The 26,356-nt window shown below is 31.0% G+C and overlaps 1 protein-coding gene across 1 annotated transcript in view; it reads left to right on the top strand.

Moving 5' to 3' along the window:
* The window catches only part of LOC127876287 (synaptotagmin-6-like), a 92,285-nt gene that overhangs the window by 887 nt on the left and 65,042 nt on the right, over window positions 1-26,356 (top strand). Inside the window, exon 2 of the mRNA XM_052421411.1 lies at window positions 18,791-18,893. The gene's annotated coding sequence lies outside the window, so the exon portion shown is untranslated. The remainder of the gene's footprint in view (window positions 1-18,790; window positions 18,894-26,356) is intronic.

The following is a 26,356-nucleotide window of genomic DNA, read 5'->3' as shown; positions in this document are numbered from 1 at the left end:
TATGTTAATAAGAATGCTCATGAATAATCTCGTAAAATAAATATGGTTTATTGACATCATCTTGTGAAAGAAAAGCACATTGAGGAAAATATAAATGAATGATAAAATAGTTAATAAACATTCAAAATAATAATAATGTCAAATTATGATCTGCAAACCCATATTATGACTATGAAGATGAAGAAACATATTGGTATTATTGTAAATTACACTATTTGATTAGATTAATCTAATGGTTGTATGGTATTTGTCAAACTCATTTGTATAATCGCGCTTTAAGCAATGCTGGAAACGCTGTATACTCCCATTTGCAAATGCAACACAGAATAATAACGGCTGATTAAAGTTCACTCGTTTATGCAAAATCTGACATTTACCCAAGGTAAACATAGTTTGGAATCATGAACAATGCCGACCCCCAATACAACACAATAAATTAGTTCAACTGCTCGGGACGTACATAAACGTTAAAAACCTTTTTATGCTGATGACCGGTATTAATGCTGCGTGCTTAGCAATCATTCTGTGAACTTACTACAACGTCAATTTGTATCCATGGGACCGAACGCTAAACGGCGTAAACAAATCAAAGTGTGTCATGTCATGGCATTATTATTGCTAATAGATTCACAATACAAATCAAGAAACTAATAAATGGTTTGCGTGGGTAGCTGAGTATTTCATCAATAGACGAGAGCGCCCAGCAATCATATGTATCTGTAGGATATTTGGAATATCATTATTATTATTATTATTATTATTATTATTATTATTATTATTATTATTTACTTATTAATATTTATAATTTATTATTAATATTATTGCTATCATTTGTATCTGTAGTAGAAGAAGTAAAGAGTAGTAGTTGTAGCAGTAGTAGTAATAGTATCAGAAAGAAGACAAACCTGCAGTTCCTTGAAAGGCAGCCATAATGCTACTGGCTTTTTTGTTGTTGTACCAATAATTTGATGCCGCAAACGATAATGCTACTATAACTATATTTTTTAAGAAAACAAGAATTAATGCAGCGATGTTATTTACCAGAAATTGTCAACACAGAGCGAGATGGGATATATAGCGCTAATGGAATCGGTGTATTTTAAGTTTCGATTAAGTTGATTACATATATAACGATTTGTAAAATATGAATTGATAACCATCTGTATTTAAATCCAACTAAATGAAACATATGCTTAATAGTTGTCAATTTACCCGTCATAACTTGTTTATTAGAAGATGTAAGTGACGTTTGCATGAAGATTGGGTTAATTCGTTAACGCTATATCGTATTTACACAACAGTATTCTTTTATGTCGCCATTTACGTATTTAAGCATAGACAATTCAATTGATTGGAAGGCGTGCGGCTTAAACAGTATGTCCGTTGAATTCCTTTGAAAACATCATACCGACTTTTTACATTAATAAATCAAAGATTTTTATGTATACGTCTTCAACAAATATTTATTACAAATAACACATCTTAACGACACTGTTTACATGTTTTGTTCATTTAACCTTCTGTTCAACAATTGAATGAGATGGCAGGATAATTATTTAATATTATCTTATTGCCATCGCCTCTAAGCAGATTTATATCATTATGTAATTATTTAAATAGTCTGTGTTATACTTAAATATTCAATTAACGCCTACTCAGCTAGCCACTAACCAACACGCATTTTGCAATAATTTAGGTAGATTTTCCAGTAGTAAAAAGCTGATTTACTCAGGGACAAATGCTGTTGACACCGCTAAGCTTCTATTAACAGATGATATTGGCATTTGTGTAGTAGAATTACCATTATAAATAATGCGGGCGTTGTAGAAAGCTTTTTGGTGACACCAACGAGTGGGCTGGAACAGTGAATGGAATAATTGATTTTAATCTCTTGGGTTTCAAGTTTCTTTCCATGCACAGGAAATATATATTTCATCTCAAATGATGTTCCGCCATGCAGTAACAGACATTGCAAGATTTTTTACACTGACTAAACAACACAAAGATGTATACATTGGTTATTGAAGTAATTTCCTTCACAATATTGATACTTCAACAACAGCCATCTCTACCTTAACCCTAAGAATACTAACACGACATTTATATGAAATAACATATTAACAATGAAAGAAACTTTGAAAATTCACAACCACTACATGCTATTAGTACGCATTTGACCTATAAACGTTATAAACGTTAACAACATAAGGCATTGCATGTTCGTTTTCAGATCGGGATTGTGTCGTATTCATTGCAAGTACTGGCAGCATTTTTCGTTCCAATATTTTTTCCGTTAAGGTCACTATGCTATTATGACACGTAATTCGATTATCCCTAACGTACGTATATATGTGGACGATTGAATTGTGCCTTATTCGATATGTTAACCTTTAGCTGGATTTCAGACACGTCATAATTCATCTTCTTTAATCCAATGTTTTCAAACGATTATTTGAAGTTAAGTAGTACATTGAATTATATTAGCCGTAGCGTAACTACTCTGGTCTGAAAAGATCGATACAATATATTTGGTGTCTATTATCGTCGACGTAATTGTCACGACATCGGTATTATTTTATTCATAAATCACAGTGTTTACGTACTGTAACGAAGTGGTGATCCAGTTGATATTGCAGATATACAACAATAACAATACACCAAAGAGTCAAGCCCTTATTATTATGCTGTAATATGTGATATACATTCGCTAAATTAATCAGGACGTTTTCTATTATTGTGAATCGTGTTAGTCGTTTTTTTTCTACTGACTGAGCGACAAAACAAGTGTTACAGATAATTCTCACACATCTTATTTCATGATCTCACAACGTGAACAAACACCATCGAAACAGTGAAACTGACCGTTTGTTTATGACGCCTACAAATGCATGTGTATTTGTTACTTAGAGGAGTGTAAAATTGAATGTTAGATAGCTTGTGAACTTAAACGTGTGTGCACTTGCTGAAAATAGGAGCATCACTATTGTCCGAATGTGTCTGGATAATCCATTTGTTGTTCGATTGTAATGTATATGAAACATATAGACTGTGTTCTTAAGATAAAAATATATAAAGTTTTTGTTCCACCAACTGTAATCATTGTATGCTGTATATAGAGAATAACATAGTATGTTCTGGTATTATACAGAAGTTGGCCGAGAGATGTTACATGCGCTTCCTAAGAATTACTATCGTTACCACTACACAGTAACTCAGCTGACATAATTACATTACACTATGTGTACACTAAGATAATACAAACATTCAAAGCAATAAGATACGTGTGTGCATAAATACAAATAATCAAAACATCGTCTAGCTGAACAGAAATACTTTTTTAACAGGTAGATGAATGTTTTAGTTGAATTGCAAAATATGTAATATACACCACCGTCCACTGTCATTCACTGCTTTATTCAAAAATATAACGCAGGCAAAAGAAGAGGTAGTCCATAACAGTTATAGATGTGAGTTTAAGGCATTACAGACTACACAGATAAATCAATCGGCCAATACGCAGGTTCATAATTAGGTCTATACACCGATAAATAATTCGGTCTATACGCAGTTACATAATTCGGTCTATAGTTCGCGGTTGCCAAATTAAATAAATACAGCACGATAGAGAAAAGCAAGCCGTTGACATACATTATACATTACATATTGGCAGTAGCTGGTTTTAACTATTTACATCAAAATGACAGCGTAAAAGTTTGAAACAGCGAACAAATGTCACTAAATACAAGCATGCAGTATGGCCATTGGAGCCCGAGTGCGAAAAATAAGTCCAATTAGTCACATGTGAAACATGCAATAAGGTATAGACGTCACTTTTTTATGAGGGCATTACAATTGGCATATTGTTCCATATCAGATTTGTGAACATGAGTCCATGAAAATATTTATATTTAAACAAATATATGCATTTTTGATCAGCTTAATAATTATATAACTAATAGGTTTATTTGTTAAATATGTATACCCACCATTCCATTATGGGGAAGGTAAGACATTGGTATAACAAAACGAATTTCGTGATTTACTTTAGAAAAAAGTATTTTCGAAATATAAACATGAGAGATTAAATGTTTTTTTTACTCATTTTAAAGCATATATTGTATACATACATGTCTTTCATTTGCAAACAATAGTTTTAACAAATTATACATAAATATGCCTTGTAATGTTTTAGTCCTTGGTTTGTTTCATTTCTATCAGTGAGAACAGGATGTGTTATAATGTATATAATCAATGATGTTATAAGATTTTAAAAAACCACAAAAAAGAATATATGAAATGATAAACTAACATTAAGAGAGTAGTATATTTAAGTGGACAAGCTAAACAGAACTAAAAAGAATATATGAAATGATAAACTTACATTAAGAAAGTAGTATATTTAAGTGGACAAGCATTATGAAAATTTAATTCGATCCCATTTTTGTTCAAAAATATGCCATGTATCATTACTGAGGGCTATTTCTTTCTCAATCTGGATTTTTAATTTCAGGCTATGTATAAAAAACAATTTGGTAGTTGTTTCTTGTATTGCATGTTAAAGATTAAAAGTTTCATTAATATGAAAATAAAATTCACAATATTATTACCGTCTATGGATTTTAATGAGTGAATTCCAAAACTAACATTTAAGAGGGATAGTTTAAAGTTTAGTTGTATTGGCCTAGAAAGGATGTTAACTGATTCCATATAGGGTGGATGTATTTGCACTCCCAAAATATTTGTTTTATAGATTCGATATGTTCACCGCAGAAGTCACATAAATTAGAGTTAGATAATTTGCATTTAAAAAGTTATTTATTGGTCGCGATAATTCGATATAGGTATTTTAACTGAAAGTTTCTAAGTGTGATGTCGATTGTTGTTTTGTAAGACATAATACATATTTCTTTCCAGTTTAATTCATGCTCATGGAATATACTTAACCATTTTATTTGGATTTTTGGTAGAGAGATTGAATGTTAATGTTTATCATGTTTGAGAATTAGACCGTAAAAATGGCGATATTTAGCAAACGTGTTGGTTTAAAGAACTGCTGCTACATAAAATATAATTGTTCATACTGTCATTCACGGCATCCATTTTAACACTAGTAATAAGACACGGAGCAACCTTAATTTCATTAATAGCTATACATGTGTTTCCGTGCTTGTACATTCTAACGGACAATTATTGGAAATATTAGTATGGTTCTGAGCTATAAACGTTTGTGTCAGAAAACTTAAACATGCGATATCAAAACATGATTTTGTCATTCAAACTGATTGCATTATACGCTGTGTTTTTTCCAAGGAATACATGTTATGTCCCACCAAAAATTCGCATTTATTGTGATGATAATTCCGAAAAACATATGTTACATAGGGAAAAAGAGCTGTGCAATTCTTAAGCCAGTATTTACAGGACAACCACTTAAAAAATTAACTTGTTATCAGTTAACATATTGACAAAATCAATGCTAATTATTTATCTGACGCAAACCCTTTGATAGGTGGGCATTGTGACTATGCCTAAATCAATATAATGTATAGTAAATAGTATCTGGCTTGTAAGCGTTTTGATAATAATTATCTTTGATCTGAGCTTATTCAAACGCTGTTTTAGTCAAATTGGAAAAACAATATTTGTTGTATGCCTTTTTGAATTACTATCGGGAATAAACAAGAAATAAGTACCTGTTGTCGTTTGAATCATAGTTGATTTCCATTTTCTTTGATACAGTAGTCAAACACGGTAATTACTTCGCATTTGATTGATTAAGCAGATGGGTTTAGTAGTAAATGAAGCTAGATGCTTGAAAAAGAGCTTTCCTAACAGATGCTGAGATTTATTAAACTTAATTGAATAATACTGAATGGATGCGACGTGAATGTCTTATACATATGTGAAGGCTCATATTTCTAAACTCAGTTTGCTGAGCATACAAACATCGATTAATTACCTATGCATGTGTAACAAAATTATTATATGATAGAAAATAGTATTTGTATTTAAATAAGTTTAAACCCTGAAATCGTTTTTTCCATTTTACAAGTCAGTCTTGTTTAAGCATTATAACATATCTAAAACGATAAAAGCGCGTTACTTTAACCATGTCAATCTCTTTTTTTTGTATTTATATTAAAAATAAAACGTAATGATAATTAATATACTAATAATAATGCAAGTATGCTTTCCCGCTAAAATGCATTGTAGAAAGTTTTAATTTATTTATGATAGAACTACTCTTTATACATTATGATGTGAACCATGTGTAGCAGCGTGTATTTCAATGAGCGATTTCCTAACTGAGACGTCTACTGTGACGTGGACTTAATTCAAAAGCAAAGCTTTGAATGTGTGTTGGTCTTCTCTTTATCAACGGTTTTTACGTGTATTTCTTAACCCAAAATGTCGAATTAATGTATGTGGTATGATATATACAATAACACGTGTTATGGTTACGTCATATTATGTCAATGCCATGATTCTTATTTTAACCCAAATTATTAAAAGTTAAACCTCTGACAAAATATCTTTCTTATCTTTAGCTGCATTGTCCAAATTTGTTAGTTTTTTCACAAATTCATCGAAATCATTACAATATTTTCACAATCACTCTGTGCACATTTAGTGATTCTTGATTAATATTATAAATGACGTAATTGATTACATTAACATATCTCTGATAACTTGTATTACTACATACTTCATTTTGTTGAACATTAAGTTCACACATGATACGGCAAATCGACCCATTGTTTTAATTGTTGCAACATGAAAAATAAGTTTGCCTTTATTATAATAAAAACATTCTAAATAAGATCACTGCTGAAATCTGTATCTGTCTTCTGTCTTCTTGACAGATGGAAGAATTGGTTTAGTGTACTCTATCAGATTCATTGAACGTTCCAGTCAAATCATTTGGGGATTACAACTAATTATCCCCATGGCACACACACACACGCCGTATATATAACGCTTCTGTACTCGTTGAATGTCATGTAATTTATTAAATGTGAAACTTCTTTAGAAGCTTTTGATTTCAATAAGTCTTACACGCCAGTGTTGACCATTCAAGTCAGGCTTATAAAAATGACGTGGCCTGTTGTTGGTAGCAACAGGTCATAAACCTAATAATATTTGCACTAATTATTTATATTATATAATTATATAATTATATATATATTATATTATATTATATAGTATATATATACTTTGTGTCGAAGATCTTGTAATTTATTTTGTTACATCCTATTTCATCTTACCTGCGATGAAATACGCTAACCTTATCCTAATCTAATCCTCTTCGCGACGGTTAATTTAAATAAAGCGGTTCTCTTACGGCTCACACGTTAGGTGTCATGTCATTCTAGTTTGCAGTGATTGGTCTCATTACATTGCATTAATATAAACCCGGAAATATAATATTACAACTTTATACTTTTCACAAAAGATAACGTCCGAAGAGAAAGTATGGCTGTCGTTACGATTTTTTATATTTGTGTTTGTTTATTAAGCTTCTTAAGTGTTAATAGACTTAGAGTTGCTGTTTTAAAGAATATTAATGTCAACTGTCAGCTTGTTGGTTAAGATCGTTTGTTTGTCAACCACCATGGCTTCACTGTCATCTTTGCGTGTTGTTCGTATATTTCTAGAAATTATAATGTAACTGAATCAAATATAATAAAGTTAGGCACCAGAAATTGCCATATGAGGAAGAAAATAATACCCCTAATTTTGTTGTACGGTGTAGGAACAACATGAAATCAAATATATACAATTATAAATCGAGTGGGTGAAACTTTTAAAACACTTGTAAAACTCCTATGGCGTTTACATAGATAAACACTCCTCTCAAGTTTCTGGAAAAACATTAACATTTGACCGTAATAACAATTTTATTAAGATTTTACGATGCTAATAAACAATGAAGCATAAGATAAACATAACAAAAAGAGAAACAAAATATAAACACACTTAGTAAATAGCTTTGAGAGCATCGGTGTTAGTGGAATGAAGACGTTGCTATTAACTGTTCTACGTTTTAAAATTGTGCTATTACTTTCGAATATGGATGATATCTAACAATTATCAGTCGTTTAACTGTTACGTGTATCTTTTAACATGACTCAAGAGACAAATTTCTGATGAAATTCAACCCCATTGGGAGGATGTTAAAGGGGCCTTTTCACAGATTTTGGCATTTTTTTTAACTTATTCATTAAATGCTTTATATTGATAAATGTAAACATTGGATCATAAAAGCTCCAGTAAAAAATCTAGAAAAAAAAATAAAAAAAGGAAAAGAACATTGCCCGGAGCAGGTTTCGAACCAGTGACCCCTGGAGTCCTGCCAGAGTCCTGAAGTAAAAACGCTTTAGCCTACAGAGCTATTCCGCCGAGTACACATTCTTGACGTATTTTATACCTTATATAAGCAATCTTCGTAGTTTCACAAAATTTAACGACAAAAACAGAACTCTCCAAATTATTCAATCGTTTCGCGTTGCAACGCTTTATAATTTTTAGGTTTTAAAATCGTCAAAAGATGCATATAATGGCTATATTAGAGCATGGTTAATGTTCAGTATTACGGTTTCCTCACAAATATCATAACTAAAACGAAAACTTACGAATCTGAAACAACTTTTTTCAATTTTGTCAATTTACCAAAGCGTGAAAAGATCCCTTTAATAAAGGTTATAACTTAATAGGAACATAATTCTGCATGAACGTCATACGGTATTTATGTAATTTAGTTAGTGGATACAGCATCAGATTTGTTAAAATTTCATATGTTATAAAGAAAATGTTTTGTTTCTGTACAAAGGTCAAATGTCAATAATTTAAGATCTAAACGTCAAATCAGACCCATATTTATCTTACAACGACAGTTTCATATTTAGAGGAGGACATTTTTAGTAGATGTTTTTTATTGAAATTTGTACGAACTTAAATGTTTGTATTTTATTAGTTATAGTCATTATTGGCTTTAAATATTTGGAGTAAGCATTTAAAAGGCTTTGTTTACATGAAAAACATTTTTTACGAAAAAACAACAACCACAAGAAAAACATTCAATTACATTTTGAAAACAATAACTATGAACAGATACGCAGTATTGATGCACATGTAAAATATGTTTTATATGAACGTTATATACAAATGTTAAAACACAAACCTTACCAACTTTGTTTACGATGCAATCAACTCTTAAAGGGATCTTTTCACGGTTTGGTAAATTGACAAAACTGAAAAAGTTGTTTCAGATTCGCAAATTTTCGTTTTAGTTATATTATTTGTGAGAAAAAAAATTCTGTATTTCTCAAGGCTTACTTAGTCGGATGATGGAAGCAGTGAGAAGAGTCTAGCTGCAACCACGTTCAATTAATGTCATCAAGCCGCGACATGTTAAGCTTTTAATACGCAACGAAACGAGAATTACAGACCTAATATATGTGCTTAATTATCTCATTTATGTTAAATGAAATCATGCTATAGAGACCGCGAGACCGTACGTTGAACTTATACTTGTAAACATGTTAACTGCAACATAAAAATCAATGATTATTTAAAATTAATCTATCAATTTCACTTCTAATCATGATTTGTTCATGAATTTAAAAAGGAAACGCAACACACATTTAATATTATTATATTAAGATATGCGTTACGTACATCTGTGACAAAAATATATTTATTTTGGCAGAAGTATGGTATTTCTTTCTCCAATTGAACTAGTTTTTAACATATTTACGAAAACCAATGATGGATGCACCAATAGCATTCACCTAATATACAGTTCTACTTTGTGTATTAATATCCAATTAAAGTGTCGTTTTACAATCCTTTGTTCAACCCGCAATACTGCCTCGGGGAATCGGAATAGTAACTTAAGAAAGAACGATGCAACACATTCCTCTTCGTATGATGTACGTATACATGTAATTGTTGCACTGAAAAGGTTTTCGCAATTTGTATTAGATTATCCTTGATAATGACTTCTGAATCGGTATGTGCGTGCACATTTCATACTGAATGAATCGTTGGTTGGACTTTAAACATATCGTATACGGGGTTATATTTTATTATATGCTATCTTATTCTTTTATTTTGATGTCATTTCATACTGAATGACGGTTAACACGTTAAGACATTGTGTAAGTTGGCAAGCCTCTAATTAGCTTATTAGCAAATAATCCGTACATGCAATTACATTAAGTGGTATATCCTATAGTTAACTTCTCGTTTGTGGAATATGATATGAACTAAAATATAATAAAAAAAACATTTTTATCGCTACACCTGGCAGAAGTCATGAACATCAATTTAGTTTTAATTTAATACAAATAAGCAACATTTGCAGTTCAAAGAATTCATCCTCTTAATATAACATACCTAACAGGATTCAACAAGAAATTGCTCAAAATAAAGTATGCACACTGGATTATCTGTAAGCATTATATTCAAGCCATGCTATCTAGATGTTAGATTTAGTGCAAACATGTGTAACAAAATTGATGTGGATAAAAACATTTAGCATGTCATGTGTCATGCAAAATAAAAGTTTATGGTAATAATGGTATGTTATGTGTAAAAATTGGTCGTTTGATGTCAGTGAATACATTGTCAATGTACTGGAACAGTTATTAGTTTGCTTATTAATATAAGGGCACTTATAATCCACTTACTTCCAAACCAATGAAAGCAAAAATACATCTTATACATCAGACATAATCACGTGTGACATAGACCATTATTTATGGACGCAAGTCTTCTATTAGACAGTGTCTTGACGACACTTTTTGGCAGTCTGTCCGCGTTATGAAGCTTACCGTTGATGATGGACAAAGCCTTTTTCTGCGAAAAACGTAGTTCGGCGATAATTGAAGATGGGCATTGACATTTGCAAAAAGTAAGACGTTCTCGTCTTGAAAGGAATAATATTGTATGTTGACTCTCTTTAGATACTCGTTGAATAACTTGATTGAACATGACATCATCTCTTAAACGTTTTATTTCACGCAAAGTGCCTTATAACAATGAATTAGAAATGTTAAACGCATTGTCATCATTCTAAAGTCTGTTCAATTTTGTGACTTTTTCAAACAATTTGTATGCTCCTAGGGTAAGTTTAGGCGATTAAGTGGACATTTGGGCTGAAATGTGAGAAATACGATATAATATAATATACACATATTATTGTAAAACGAAAACAAACATAGTCTTTATTTTATTACCACACCGGGATAGATGATGTCTAACAATTTTATAAAATTCAGTTCTATCATATAATTTTTTGTAGCGCAGGATTTTTATAAAATCTTTTTGGACCAAATATTGTGAAAAATGCGCTGAACTTAGAAACGACATCATTAGATTGTATTTGTTTTTGTATCTACAAAAGAAATTTATTTATTTCGAAGAACCTTTTGTATCCTTTCCAAAGAGAGTTATTTGGTAGCTTTATATGGAACTCATAGTGATAAAACAACCGTTAACTATTTAACAATTAAAATCTTTTTATATTTGTAAGGTTATGTATATTACTGAACCTGTAAATTAGTGTGTTCGGTCACGTAATCGTAGTATTGTGTTTATAAATATAGTTTAGCAGCACCGCATTCAGAATGATCGAAAAATTATTAAGGTCACATATACAAATACTCGAAAAACACTTATAAAAGTCCGCATATCTATATCATTAGTTTGCAGTACGTGGACAGAACATACCTTAATTGCTTATGAAAAATAGCTGTACGTGTACATTTATATTTTAGTTGTGCGTCATTTAGACACGATTTGTTATAGAGTCTGCACGAGATATCGACAAATGAGGTTATATTTATCTTACTGTTGATCGATTTTAAAGTACTAGCTAGGATAGGCCTCTGAAAATAGAAATATGATGGCCATCAGATCATTGACGACCTAAATAAAAATTTACGTGGACGTATGATTGTACTTCGTTACTTAATGTTTACATCGTTATCCATATCAGAACACATAACTTTATCTTCAAATAATAGCATATCATGCTTAGCGTAAATTTAAACGTCTGCTTTCTTTAAATGATTGCTACACAGTATTACAAAATGGGGGTAAACATAAATTACTAAGTGCACTTTGCTCTCTTTCTGTTTCTTCGTTGGCGCATATTGATAAGGAATGTAAACTTATTTTACTTCAATCTGACCCTCTATATGAATGTGCTTGTACTATTGAATCCTTCACTGACTACTATCTTAAACCTTTTATTGAAAATGTACTTAACAAAACTAGAAATCGTATTTAAATTGAGTTTTGTAACAAAGGTCTTGATTTAATTGACCTTCCTAAAATATTCAATGATAAAAATGTACGTCGGTTGATTCCCCCTTATTTCCGCAATACTGAATCACCACTTATTTGCTACAAATATAGTAAACCTGTAAGAAGTATCGTTTTTAATTATAATTCTATTTCCACAGATATAAATGTAATAAGAAATTGTCCTACATTATGTGACTGTACTAGTTCTAAATATATATATGGTCCAGTTGGACATGTTATTACTGGGGACCTTAATTTCATTCAAAATAAAAACCTTAGAAATTTGCTACGCAGAGGCCCTAAGTACAGACTGCCTATTCCTGTTGATTTTGATGACTGCATTAAGAATATCGTAACATCCTAACATGATTATTGCACTAAATGGTGCAGGAAGGAAAATGCTGAAATTACTGCACTCAATGATTGGAAAACAAAAATATTTAGTATGGCCATGAATAAAATATGTTTTTATGATACACATCCTTTTGCCCTACCACATTCACCTAAATTTAATAAACAAAATCTCTGTAAATTGCTTGAAGACTTAAAATCTAAATTCGTCTTAGTTCCTGCTGATAAGGCTGCTAATAATGTTATCATAATATGACGAGTGTTTTATGTTCAAACTATTTCACAAGAACTTTCACAAACTACATCATATTGTGAGTACAATAAGCAACCTAATGAAATTATTACCGACCATATTGCCCAATGCATAAAGTTAAATGTAATAGTCAATATTACTGACAAGAAATTGCCATCACTTTACTGGATACCTAAATTACATAAGACGCCATATAAAAGTCGTTTTATAGCTAATTCAGTGTCTTGTACCACCAAACAATTATCAGTGTATCTTACATCTGCATTGAGTGCTATTAGATATCATATAGCTAAATTTTGTAATAAAGTTTATGAAAATAGTAATATTAACCTATTTTGGTCAATAAAAAACACCTTAGAAGTTATTGATAAAATTGAAAATAAAAAATATAAGGTGTCACAGGTAAGTACTTATGATTTTTCGACACTATATACAACGCTTCCTCACGCTTTAATAAAATCCAAACTTGTTTCTTTGATTGAAAAAACTTTTGCTAGAGAAAAATGTTTGTATCTAGCTTTAAACACTAAAACAGCTTTTTTTACTAATCAGATATTAGATAATTACATCATTTGGACTGGGCTTGACTTTTGTGCAGCACTTACTTTTCTTTTGGATAACTTGTTTGTTGAATTTAATGGTAAAATATTTAAACAAATTATTGGCGTTCCTATGGGTACTAATTGTGCGCCACTTATAGCTGACCTTTTTTTATATTGTTATGAAAGCGAATTTATGTTAGAATTATCTAAAACTAAGCAAGTAGATTTGATTAATTGTTTTAACCTTACTAGTAGGTACATTGATGACATACTTAATTTAGATAATCCATTATTTGAACAATATATTCACAAAATCTACCCAAAAGAACTAGTCTTAAATAGATCGTGTAAATCCAATACAGACGCTGCGTATTTAGACTTACATTTAAAGGGATCTTTTCACGCTTTGGTAAATTGACAAAATTGAAAAAAATTGTTTCAGATTCGTAAGTTTTCGTTTCAGTTATGATATTTGTGAGGAAACAGTAATACTGAACATTAACCATGCTCTAATATAGCCATTATATGCATCTTTTGACGATTTTAAAACCTAAAAATTATAAAGCGTTGCAACGCGAAACGATTGAATAATTTGGAGAGTTCTGTTTTTGTCGTTAAATTTTGTGAAACTACGAAGATTGCTTATATAAGGTATAAAATACGTTCAGCATGTGTACTCGGCGGAATAGCTCAGTAGGCTGAAGCGTTTTTACTTCAGGACTCTGGCAGGACTCCAGGGGTCACTGGTTCGAAACCTGGTCCGGGCCATGTTCTTTTCCTTTTTTTAATTTTATTCTTGATTTTTTTCTGGAGCTTTTACGATCCAATGTTTACATTTATCGATATAAAGCATTTAATGAATAAGTTAAAAAATGCCAAAATCTGTGAAAAGGCCCCTTTAACTATTAATAATAATTTGATCAAAACTAGTTTATACGACAAACGGGACGATTTTAACTTTGAAATTGTAAATTTTCCGTTTCTAGATGGCAACATCCCTAAAGGACCTTCCTATGGTATTTACATTTCGCAGTTGGTACGTTATGCCAGAGCATGTTCGTGTATTAAAGATTTTAATGATCGTAATCTAATATTAACTAAAAAATTGCTAAAACAAGGCTTTTTGTATCATAACCTAAGAAATAAATTTGCTAGATTTTACTCTAAGTATGGTGATTTAATTTCAAAATATAATGTTTCTTTAAAATGGCATTTAAATAATGGAATCTCCCATCCATCATTTTACGGAGATGTTTTGAAGCGTGTCCGCAAATTAAAATATGTTAAACCAAATGTTCATATTAAACTTTTCAATTTAATTAACTTGTTTTTATCAAAAGGATACGATGCTTATGTACTTAAAAACACGTGTTTGATGGTTTTCGATTCACTATATCTTTCTTCCCTTAAAATTTGGAATCATTAGTGATATTATAGGCATTTTTCACTGTTGAATAAAATTGTGTCATTGTGTCGCATGAACAAATCTGCATGAATACTACATTATAGGCATTTTTCACTGTTGAATACAATTGTGTCATTGTGTCGTATGAACAAATCTGCATGTAAACTACATTTGGACTCAATTCGTACATCAAATCATTTCTGTCTTCAGTTGTCAAAACACCTATATACTGTTTAATTCCAATAATGTCGCTTTAATGGAATTGCTATTTTTATTCATTTTCTTCTTAATATTATATCACCTAAACTTGTTTTATTAGTAGCACAGCCCCATTAATATTTTTATTTAGTACTGCCCTTGGAATTTGTTCACGTAATTATGTCATTATGGATTTTTGTGACGTCATACGACCGACTTTCCCAGTTGTAATCTACATGCATAGGTCATTGGGTTTATAACGTTCCATTTTATTTATATTTTCTCTCTGATAGGCGTTTCTTGTTTGATTTAATTATTTTTAATTTGTTTAGCAGTCACATAAACAACCAAGCTATGTAATATGGAATTTTTACACCCATTATTGCTGCTTCTTCCTGTATTTTCGCGATGATTATCTGAGATATTAACTATATGATTCTATATTCTCAAATCTTTTCTATAAAGAAGGAATGTAGTTGACAATTGTTAATAGTTTTATTTGATCGTTCGTCAAAAAGTTGTAATTCTGTTACTCTTGTATCTTCAATGCAATTGAGTAATTAAATAGTAATTAAATTGAATGCGTTTTAATTCCCTTTTATTATTGTTTAATTTGAGTTACAATCCTATGACGTTAAATTTTATTTACACTTAAATGTATTATGAATATTGCTGGGCCAAGTGTGAGGTTGAGCGCTCTATAACCAGGTTTAAACCCCCAATGCTTTGCATTGACCGTTCCAAGGCGGTGACCCCAGCTTTATTCATATTTTGTGTTTATGTTGGTTTGTAGTGTGCTGTATTGTGCTGTTTTGTACTGTTTGGGCAATCGGTCACTTGCCTTAAATAAAGGACCAACTAATTGTTTTTAATGAAAATTCAATACTGCTCCAGCAGCTGGAGTTTCACTTCTTTATATTATAAAAAAAATATTTGTTGACAATTAAGGTTACAAAGTAAGATTGGCCTATGCATTTTCATGGCGATTATTTGATATATTAACAAAGCAAGGATGTATCGTGTGGGGAGTAAACAATTAAATTACCGCATTATACCATTAAAAGCACTGCCATGTATGCCGGCATATGCATCTAAGATCGATAAACATAGACTTGAGCTGCATATCATATGCAATAAAAACCTAGTTTTCATGATGATGACTTGCTATATAAGGTGTATGGAATTGTCGACCTTTGTACTAGAATCTTTGCAATGAATAAATAAACAGCAATACGAATTGCAGTTGACACAAATGGAAATATGTTAATGTTTGAATATATTCGTAACATGTAAGTTATAAATGTTTAAAATGTAACCGAACCGCGTTTGTATTGTATGAAGATATACACAATCCTTAAGATAGTATGATTCAGAAAAAGTATGATTCAAGAAAAAAAATAAAACAGCCGGATTATTATCAAATCAATCTTAATCTCCTTCAAACGACACTATAATTCTATGTTCGATATACTGTACCTTATAAAGTTATTGGCGAAAACCCGTGCTTACAGAGGTAATTATTCGAGTTCACACCATGTCTTGACGACGCTGCTATAAAGTCAGTCTTCATTAGGAAGCCTTTGTTGATGATGGACTAAGCCTACTTTTTGAGAAACATAGTTCGTGCAGGCAATTGTAGATCGACTTGACATTTATAAAATAAAACGTATGGGTCTGTCAAGTATGCACCCTGAAATTGTTTGCCTTTTAACACATACATGTAGATTGTAATAATACATGTACTGGTTTGTTTGTTTCCTTATCAGTCAACATTTTACATCAACTATCAAGATAAAAGGGTCATATACTGTTTTATTTTTTAATTTGTTTGTATATTTTCACATGTTCAGACAAAATGCCGCATAAAAATTGCTCTTTGGTCAAATGTCAATCTCCAAATTTATGGCACATAGTCAATTATATATTTCTATTCAATAACTTATAATTGCCACAAATGATGTAATTTATGATGATTATTCCCAATTTCCCACAAAGTGTTTCGCATTCAAATCTTGAAGTGCATCCGTCTACATGTATAGGTAACAAGTCAATGCCAAATATTACATGATTGTGCTTTGAAAAATTTAGAGTGGTGATTATTATAAGGCGATTGGTCACACATGAAAACAAGTCAAAAAAAAGTAAGAAGAGCAGTGAAGATATATAAAATGCTGTTTTCTGTCATCGATTTTTCTTTTTAAGAAAAAACATGTTTTAAACAAGAAAGAGAACGTTGTATAATACAACAAGAAAGAAAACATTGTATAATTCGTCAACTCACGTCTGTTTTCAACACTTGTTACCGTCAAAATTAGACACAATCTTTATGACATTCATTTGGAAAAAGAAACCACGAGGATTTGATATTCATTTCTCTTATGCGTGAAGTCTGTCCATAAATTTACCGCATTCAATGGAATTCGTAATTGAAATTGCACAGTGCCAGCGAGACTGAGTCGATTTATGTAGAAATACATGGAACCTGGTTACTAAAGCTACTAATGATGCAACGGATAGCAATTATCTGTAAGGTCTTATTTGGTGGATCGATTATCATGTGTTGGTCTGGTATTTTCGGACCGGATTGGTTTATGATATCAAACAAGTATACACAGTGAACTGTCCTTGTATGACTTTTTTGTATGGGTGTTGTAATTTGGCTTTAATTGGCGGTTGTATAAGGAGTTGAACCCTTATTATTTTGACATTATTTCTCAATATTTTGACTGTTTGAAAAAAATGTAATTATATGACATGTATAAAAAATAAATAAAACGCAATATATGTACTGTACTTATTAGATAGTTTAAACATGCAACTGGAACAAAACATTACACCAAATTTAGAATAGAAGTTCAAATAATCGCACATTGACAGTATATCTTCTCTTGTTTAAGGATTGTAAGATACTATTTAATATAACCATTTTGAAAATATGAAACAAATAAAACGATATATGCTGTGCTAAGATTACATTAAGTTATATTTAAGATATATTTCGTCCATTACAATTTTCTCAAACCTGAAACTCACAATAGTTCCGGCATTTTGTTTCTTTTAAACGGTAATTATATCTTGGTTTATTGTGTAAGTTCTAAAATTAATACCTTTACAAGCTAATAAAAAAAACTGCAAAAAATGCAATCACATGTCACAATAGCGAATGAATTCGAATGCAAAAGAAATTCAAACAATTACAATTTAAATTACTTATAAGAAACAACGTAATCTTGCACAAAACTATTGAACATACGCCGTATGTTTTAAAACCAGACTCGTCGAATTTTCCCATGTAGAGCCTAGCTTTGTTGTGTTTAAAGGTTAACGTTGCATCACAAGAAACTATTATTATGGGGAAGGCAATTTTTTGTTTACAACGAGACCTTAATTAGTCCTACATGTTACGTTGTTTTGCTTAAATTATTTATTGAGAATAATTCTTATCGGTAGCAAGTAAGTTAAACGTTGTATGCATATATTCTTATAATTATTGCATACTTACATTGAACAAATGCCGCTCAATGTTAAATAAAAGATTTGGTGCGTTTAGTTTTATTTATATATGTCTACTCGCCTTTACACAATACGATGTTGGCTTTAAAAAACTGCTTAATGCTTTGTCGATGTACCAAAAAAAACAGGCTGATGACTGATAAGTAGGACTTTTTCGGACTTTGGCTTTGGTAGGAATGACCTAAGATTCACGGGCGATGTGTTTTTTTGTTTCAGTCCAATCAGACGTGGGTGCACGAGGCGTAAGACGAACAATACATACAACGTACAATCCCATGACTCTTTTCAGTTTCCGTACGCAGTCTACCTGATTAAAACGGTGCGTACATCGTTCAGTTAATTTAAATATATATTCGTGATGTATTTCTGACTTTATATTGATTTCTGTCCCTTTATTTTTGTATCTTGCTATATGGCTCCGTTTCAGTTTGTTTATTCGCTATATTTGAACTTATATATGAAGTTGTTTCAGTTTCAAACCATTAATGCCGTGTGCCCCTTTTGTAAGTGGGTGGTCAATAACTAATGATAAACCAGAAAACAAGAAGGGAATTGTGTACATGTTCGGCGTATAGTGAAGGTTTGATAACGAATCTATACAAATACCCCATTCATTCTGGTCATTACTTAAAAGGGTTTAGCGTTGTTACAAACAATTTGATTATACGCATCACGACCATGGTTTCATAAATGGGAGGTATTGACATTGTTTTCCGACCCCAATCAAATGAAACCATAGAAACACTGCATCGCAACCAAGAAATATATTATCATTCTTTGTTTGTTTAACGCTCGATTTCCTGTATAAGAATTGCATGTTAAAACAAATGGATTTTTCTGTTGCTAAGTATGTCTTTATTTATATTGTTATGTATGTTGTTAATCGTATATAAGCCTTATTATAATGTCAGCCTTTCAATAATTTTAGCCACAATTTAATATGAAAACGTTGTCGAAACTCATGGTCAATAAACATTTACTTTTAATGAACTAGATTATAAACGCTTGCTTGAGTGTGGATTTTTTTAGTTATTAAATTTGGAAAGTATCCAAAAATGTACCTTACTTTCGACAGAAAAAAGGTGCAATTGTACTTAGTTAATTATATTTTTATTCACAATACAATGACTTGTTTTTAATTGAGACTGTATCTTTTATACAAATATTTTCAAGACTACGATTCGAAGGATGGAAATAAAATACCCGATTGCAAAAAGATTAAAATTCTTTAAATGGCACTATTACGGCCACAGCTCGTGAAACAGAGCATGAACATTTTTTCTTCAAAAAGGGACGAATAAATAAATATTTCGACATTTCAAATGAGTGAACGAATGTCGGATCCAAATGACCAAACGAAGTGTAATTGTTGTTTAGTATTGCTTTTGGAAAGATTTTGTAAAGCATTTTGCGCATAGTAAATTATTCACAAAAACAGTCGCAAACAACCTTTTTTGCTTACCTATCTTTCAAACAAATGCCTTGTTGATTGAAACAGTAAATGTTTTTAGTGTATGGTCATATTAATTGTTATTCAATATCAGCGTTACTACATTAAGCAAAGATTTTTTTGTCTCTTTGCTATCGGCAATTTTGCCTAATAAGGCTATATCTGTGCATTTGAAGAATGATATTTTAATGTACAGCCAAGGATAGGCATTCCGAAAATAGAAAAGTATTTACAAGTTAAATGTAATCGCCTTGTATCAAAATAATCAATTTCACGTGGCGTACGTTTATGGACAATAGACGATTGCTCATAAACATCATGTTATGTGAACATAATTTCGTTCTTCTTTATTCACTACAATAGACGATATTTATTCATCTGTGATATAATATATACATGTTCAGATTTGAAGGTAGAGTAAAGTAGAGTAAATAAAATAACTTTCATTAATACAACAGTTCTCACGGGAGTGCGATTATTTGCGTTTTGTCTTCATTTAATTTCGATGTTTGATTACAAACAAAGGATGATATGTTTAGATTTATTGACAAATAATTGACAAATACAAATAATTCGAAAAGGCAGCACTCGAAGAGCAAAATGCGAACTTGCATATTGAAAATTTTATAAAGCAAGTAACATTTATAATAAAAACAATAATAATAGATTCTCACCCAACAAGCAGTTTTGAAATGTGACAATATTAGCTCGCAACATCTGTTAAGTATATACTGTAATATTTACCAACTAATGACTTACACCTTATAACAAAGGCATTACCAAGACACCGTGCATGTGAAATATTGAGATCGATAAACCTTCGTGATAACTGCGTGTTATCCATTCCAATACTCTCTGGACATTAAAAAGCAGGTGTAGTAATATAACAATTCGATAAGGTACATGTGATAACAAGTAGCCTATGCTCAACATTTGGACATAATTAATCGAGATTTTGTCAATCGAATCCATGTATAAAATTTAATTGGTGAAATTCAAGAACATTTACAAGTAATAAAAATCGTTTAATGTGAATAAATGATTCATCGTTTACATTCGCTAAATGGTAGATATTTCTTATTGAAATATGTATTTTTAAGGCATGAATTGGTGTGTTTATTCAGTTAATTAAACACGGGCATCTAATAGATAAACGTAAATTATTTTGAAGATATCTAGCCATATGCCTTGATATTTGAATTTTTAAAAAGCTTTGATTTCGTCACACTTAAATGTCATTTTAAAATAGCAATATTGCTCGAATGCTTAACAAAATGTCCTTACATGAACCTGTCATTTGAAGACACACGCACGTAGATTACTGTCTGAAGACGAATAATGACGCATTAAATTAAACATAACATGATTATAACACGGTGCCTATACCACGTGACTTTTTCGGATCTGTGTTTGTAGAATAAAGCGCAACCCAGTTAACACTTTTAAGGATCTCTTTTTAAATATTTCACCATACAAATAAGTATGTTTTCAGTAAAGTGCAACCGTGCGTTTGAACGGTTAGAAAAATGTCGGATCAGTGTGGGGACTTCATATTACAAACGCGCGGTTGCACTTTCCTGAAAAAATACTTATTTGTTTAAAAAGATCATGATACCGATAGAAAACACTCACGAATGAGCGGGCTCTCCACTTCATCCCATTTAAAATGGTGAATATTTAAAAAGACATCATTAACAATGTTCACTGGGGTCGCGCTTTAACACAGATCTTAAAAAGTCACGTGGTATAGGCACTGTGTATAAGCGTCATCATAAATAGTAAATATGCAAACAAGATACGTCAACTGCACCAGCAGGAGCGGACCCTGCAATTACCTTGCGGTTCTTTACTTATTGCAAAGAACGAATTGCCAAACAATGGGACACAAAACAAGTGTGGAAGATAAGAGACACAATAACACAATAAACACAAAACACATATACACCAGTCAAAAAAGAACTCATGTCTCTAGTATCGCTGAAATTGCAAACTTGGAATGGCTTGTGCAGACAGTGCAGTGTGTAATCAGACAAATTACATTGACTTAAACACCATTAAGTCAACGTTATTAAATTGCATGTTTATTGTTATTTATAAATATATAACAGCACGAAGTCAGTGTTTTAATTGCAATTTTCATGAGAACTGAAGTGCCGACTACTCCCCCGCCCCCCCCCCCCCCCCCGAATCTGAAACAATAATTTTGTTTCATGCAGATATATATGCATGTAGATGAGTTTGGTTATATTTATATACACTTCCATACACAAATAAGTGTTTCATGGTGTATATCATAATGTATACCGTATGTTCCAGATGTTGATACTTTTCTTTAACGTCCGTTACCTCACTCCCGCAAAGTGGGAAGAAATACTATGTGATGACCGTGTTTTACAAAATTCCATGTATGTTTCCTCTTGACGTAAGAGCTCGGCTCGCTGAAGAAATCAGATAGAATATATATCAGGGGATTTCCGTAGTCTTGGCATTTATGAGATGCAACTCCTTACAAACGTTATTTGCATCAAGTTCGTCGATGTTAATGTCACATGTATTAATTGAAAAAAAAACTTGTTAAAATAGTGTTGTATTGCGTTCACATTTGCTATTATAACAATCATAAAGGACACTATTTGCAACAACACAGCGTCATGTATCCAGAACAAAAGACAAAAATATATAAATGCAATATAAAGATAGCAAAGTAAACACTCGCAAAACAACACGTGGCAAAAGATAAACACGGACGATTATTGACCAACTGTGTGTTCTAATTTTACAAAGTTGTAAATGGAAACGACAATCTGGAAGATTAACGCTTGTTTGTTTACACATTAAATTTTCACTTTCTTAAGATATTAAATGTCAGTATTTGTGTTCATTTTACTGCTTTTTATTGTATGTATTCCGGTGGTTTATAGAGAAATGATTTAAAACGGATAATTCACTGTTTTACTGTGAAATAAAGTTGTTTTTATGCCATGACGTCATTATTTAGGCGTAATTCGTCAGTTTATATACACATATTATAACTTGTAAGCATACAATATCAATAAAATGTGATGTATTCATTGGAAAATCAATTTTAATTTACTCGTTATCATAGAAAAAAATATTATTCTATATGTCTGTTCGTTAATTATAATCAATATTCCGCCAAATTCAACAAATATGCTCAATATATTGCATACAGTATTTGATCGCACAACATTGCATCCACATAAGATGCCAGCTTTAACATCATGAAACCGATGTAAGTTATTTTTTATGCGCCATGCCATGTGTTTATGTTACAAAAGGGTTTCCTTCAAAATATGTGCCTGTTTCCGCATTTAGACGTTTGAACTATTGATCACAATAAACAGCAATTAGTACAGTTCGTTAAGCAAGCCGGAACGTTAGAAGAGGCGAAATGTAATTGAATGGCTTCATGTTTCCATTGGTAATAATAAAAGTAATTTCAAGGTATCATTGCACACATGAGATACAGAAAATGTGAATTTTAGCAGAAAATATATACCGGTATACAACGACTGTAAATGTCGAGGACTGACCCTCAATTCCATTATCGAATATTTATATGTTAAAAACAATGTGAAGATACCCTCACGTTTGGAGAAGAATATTATATAAACGATGCTACTTATTTGTTTAAATCTTAAATGAATTTATATATTTATTGAAGTGTCTTTAAAAAGTATGTGAAAATTAATGGTGCACTTATATTACAAAATGCCTGTATCCACGCATCACTCGATGTTAACTTTTTGTACCTGCTTCACATTCCAGTAAATTAGGGCGAAGGATGAAATATAAAGTAACATTTAAAATGCGATGTCGGTAAAGATACTTTTTTCTTAATTGACGTCAATTTCTTGTAATCTTTGTAAATAGTATAAACATCCGTTTAAAATTGATGTCGCCTACGCTTTCTCTTTGTAGTGAGATATGTACTTGGTTAAATTACGCCGTTTCTACTTTTATTTCACGCTAAAAGAAATGCCTAATGGTTACTTACCCATATACATTATTTAAAAGGAAACATTAAAGAACCTCTTTTTGTGCTATCGAATGGCTTAATGTTGAAGTAAATATAGGTCGTACAAAAGCAACAGTCATTTTGAGCTGTATACGAAACACTGAAGTTAATTGTATAGAGTAGTAGGTTGTTTGTAGTTTGATGTTTGGTGTTCCTTTTTAATGGATATCCTTGATTCAGATCAACTTTTGATTTTCCTACCAGAATTTTAGGGGTTGAAAGGTCTATACTAAAATTTTAAATGGAAATACCTCATATGTACCACGACAGGAGTACGATGCAAGCGTCAGGTGTACCATTGCCTCTAGCGCCATGGTATGGAGTTCCTTTGATTCGCGTGTATGGTGTTCTCCCAGATTTCTTGGTAAATAAGAGCAATTGCGTCTTAATAATGTGTTGTAAACATTAGATTTTTGTTTTGGTTTCTGGTGCACATGTAAAGTTATTTATGTTCAACACAAAATATCAGTACAATATTAACAAATGCACCATGTTATTTATTTGTCAATACTAATTAGCCTTTAATAGAATGTAACCATATGGGCGGACACATTTCTCCTGCAGCCAGGACATTATTTATAATAATAGCTTATTATTTGTTTTTGAGAACATAACAATTGGCTTCATGTTTCTACGGGCAACCATTACAATTAATGACGAGATAGCATTTGCCACTCAAGAAAATTAATTGAAACCTACAGCAATAAATATGTGAACTTGTATGTATTCACCAACTTTGACATGTCGATTTGATGTGATATGTTATCGCATGTCGTTTATAAACATCCGCTTTAAGAACGACATTAACACAATATTTTTAGAGAAAAATAAAGTTTAAACTTTTTGTTATGTGCGTTTATTTTATGAATCAATTGTATATTTGTGACTAAAATCCAAATTTTTATGAGCACACCTGTGACAGTTAACTCAAAATTCGAGTTTTAATTAAACCAGTAAAAGAAATAGTATGTAATTTACATTTTTCTTATTATTGCTATAAATACGTCAATTTGTAACATGATAATTGAAAAATTGTATTGTATTATCATAAAATATCCCTTGCATGTACATGTTAACATGAAAAAATCTGTTGTAAACGTTCAATATACAGTGTAATTGCATCAAAACTTAACCAGTTACGGGACAAAATTACCATTTACGGGACACAAGATATAATAGGCAATTATTTAATAAACATTATTAAATATTTCATGTTTCTTCATCATTGTTTTTCATATAATGTGTTTAAATACAAAAAATATCAAATATAATCCAGATATAAATATGAAAATCACATTAAAACATAATAAAAAAGCCTGCGTTATTTTTCTATTTTGGAAACTACGTTCAAGACAATGGTCGATCTTATGTTCTGGCGTCATATATTACTCAAATATGACGTTATTTATCCGAAAATATTGTATTGACTTGAAATAATGGGTAAAAGACATTTTTGCTATGTTTCGTGACTCGTAACAGGTGGCTCGTAAATGGTTTACAGATACGATCAAATTGTAAAAATGACGAAACAAATCATCTCATTGTAATAAAAGTTATATTTTCAGTTAAATATAACCCTCCTTTAAGTCCTTAACATAATTATTCCTAGTAGTAATACTAGTACGTGTATTTGTTCTTAAATTATATTACTGTCTCGTAAATGGTTTTTCAATTATTACGCTATTTGTTTAGATATTTGACATTTAATTTTGAACTAAAGTACACAACTAAACTGGTAAAGAATAGTTTTAGCTTAAGTATATTATAAAATGTTTTTAATTAAGACATTTAAACAACATATTTTTACAATCTCATATATTTTAATGCACTTTAAAACAATGACTCGTAACTGGTTGCACTTTTGAAGACATCCGTACATTTATGTTTTTTCCCCCAAAATATTCACTTCTGTCAAAAATCTATTTTTTATCAAGTAACGACAATTAATTTAAATATGTTGAACAGAAATCAACTTTTAAAAACTGACATTTATTTTTTAAAGAAGTATATATAACGAACACATTTTTTGGCGAAGACATGCTAATAATGTCAACGTATGATCTAAAGACGGTTTTTATGTAAAGTTTTAATTGCAAATAACCATTCATGTCATATATTTTCTTTTCTGGTCATTTACTTCTGTCTAAAAATGCAAAATTACATTGCAATTCATATAAATATTTTATTATATGCTGCATTAAAACCCGAAGACATCAATTGTCGCTCATAAGCCGGATTCACACTTGTATATAAATATAAAAGTATGCATTTAAGTATCGAACATTTTGAAACG

Source organism: Dreissena polymorpha, chromosome 4, assembly GCF_020536995.1.
Source record: "Dreissena polymorpha isolate Duluth1 chromosome 4, UMN_Dpol_1.0, whole genome shotgun sequence".
Classification (NCBI taxonomy): Eukaryota; Metazoa; Mollusca; class Bivalvia; order Myida; family Dreissenidae; genus Dreissena; species Dreissena polymorpha.
Note: the sequence above shows the minus strand (reverse complement) of the source record. Positions and strands in the feature narration are given on the sequence as shown.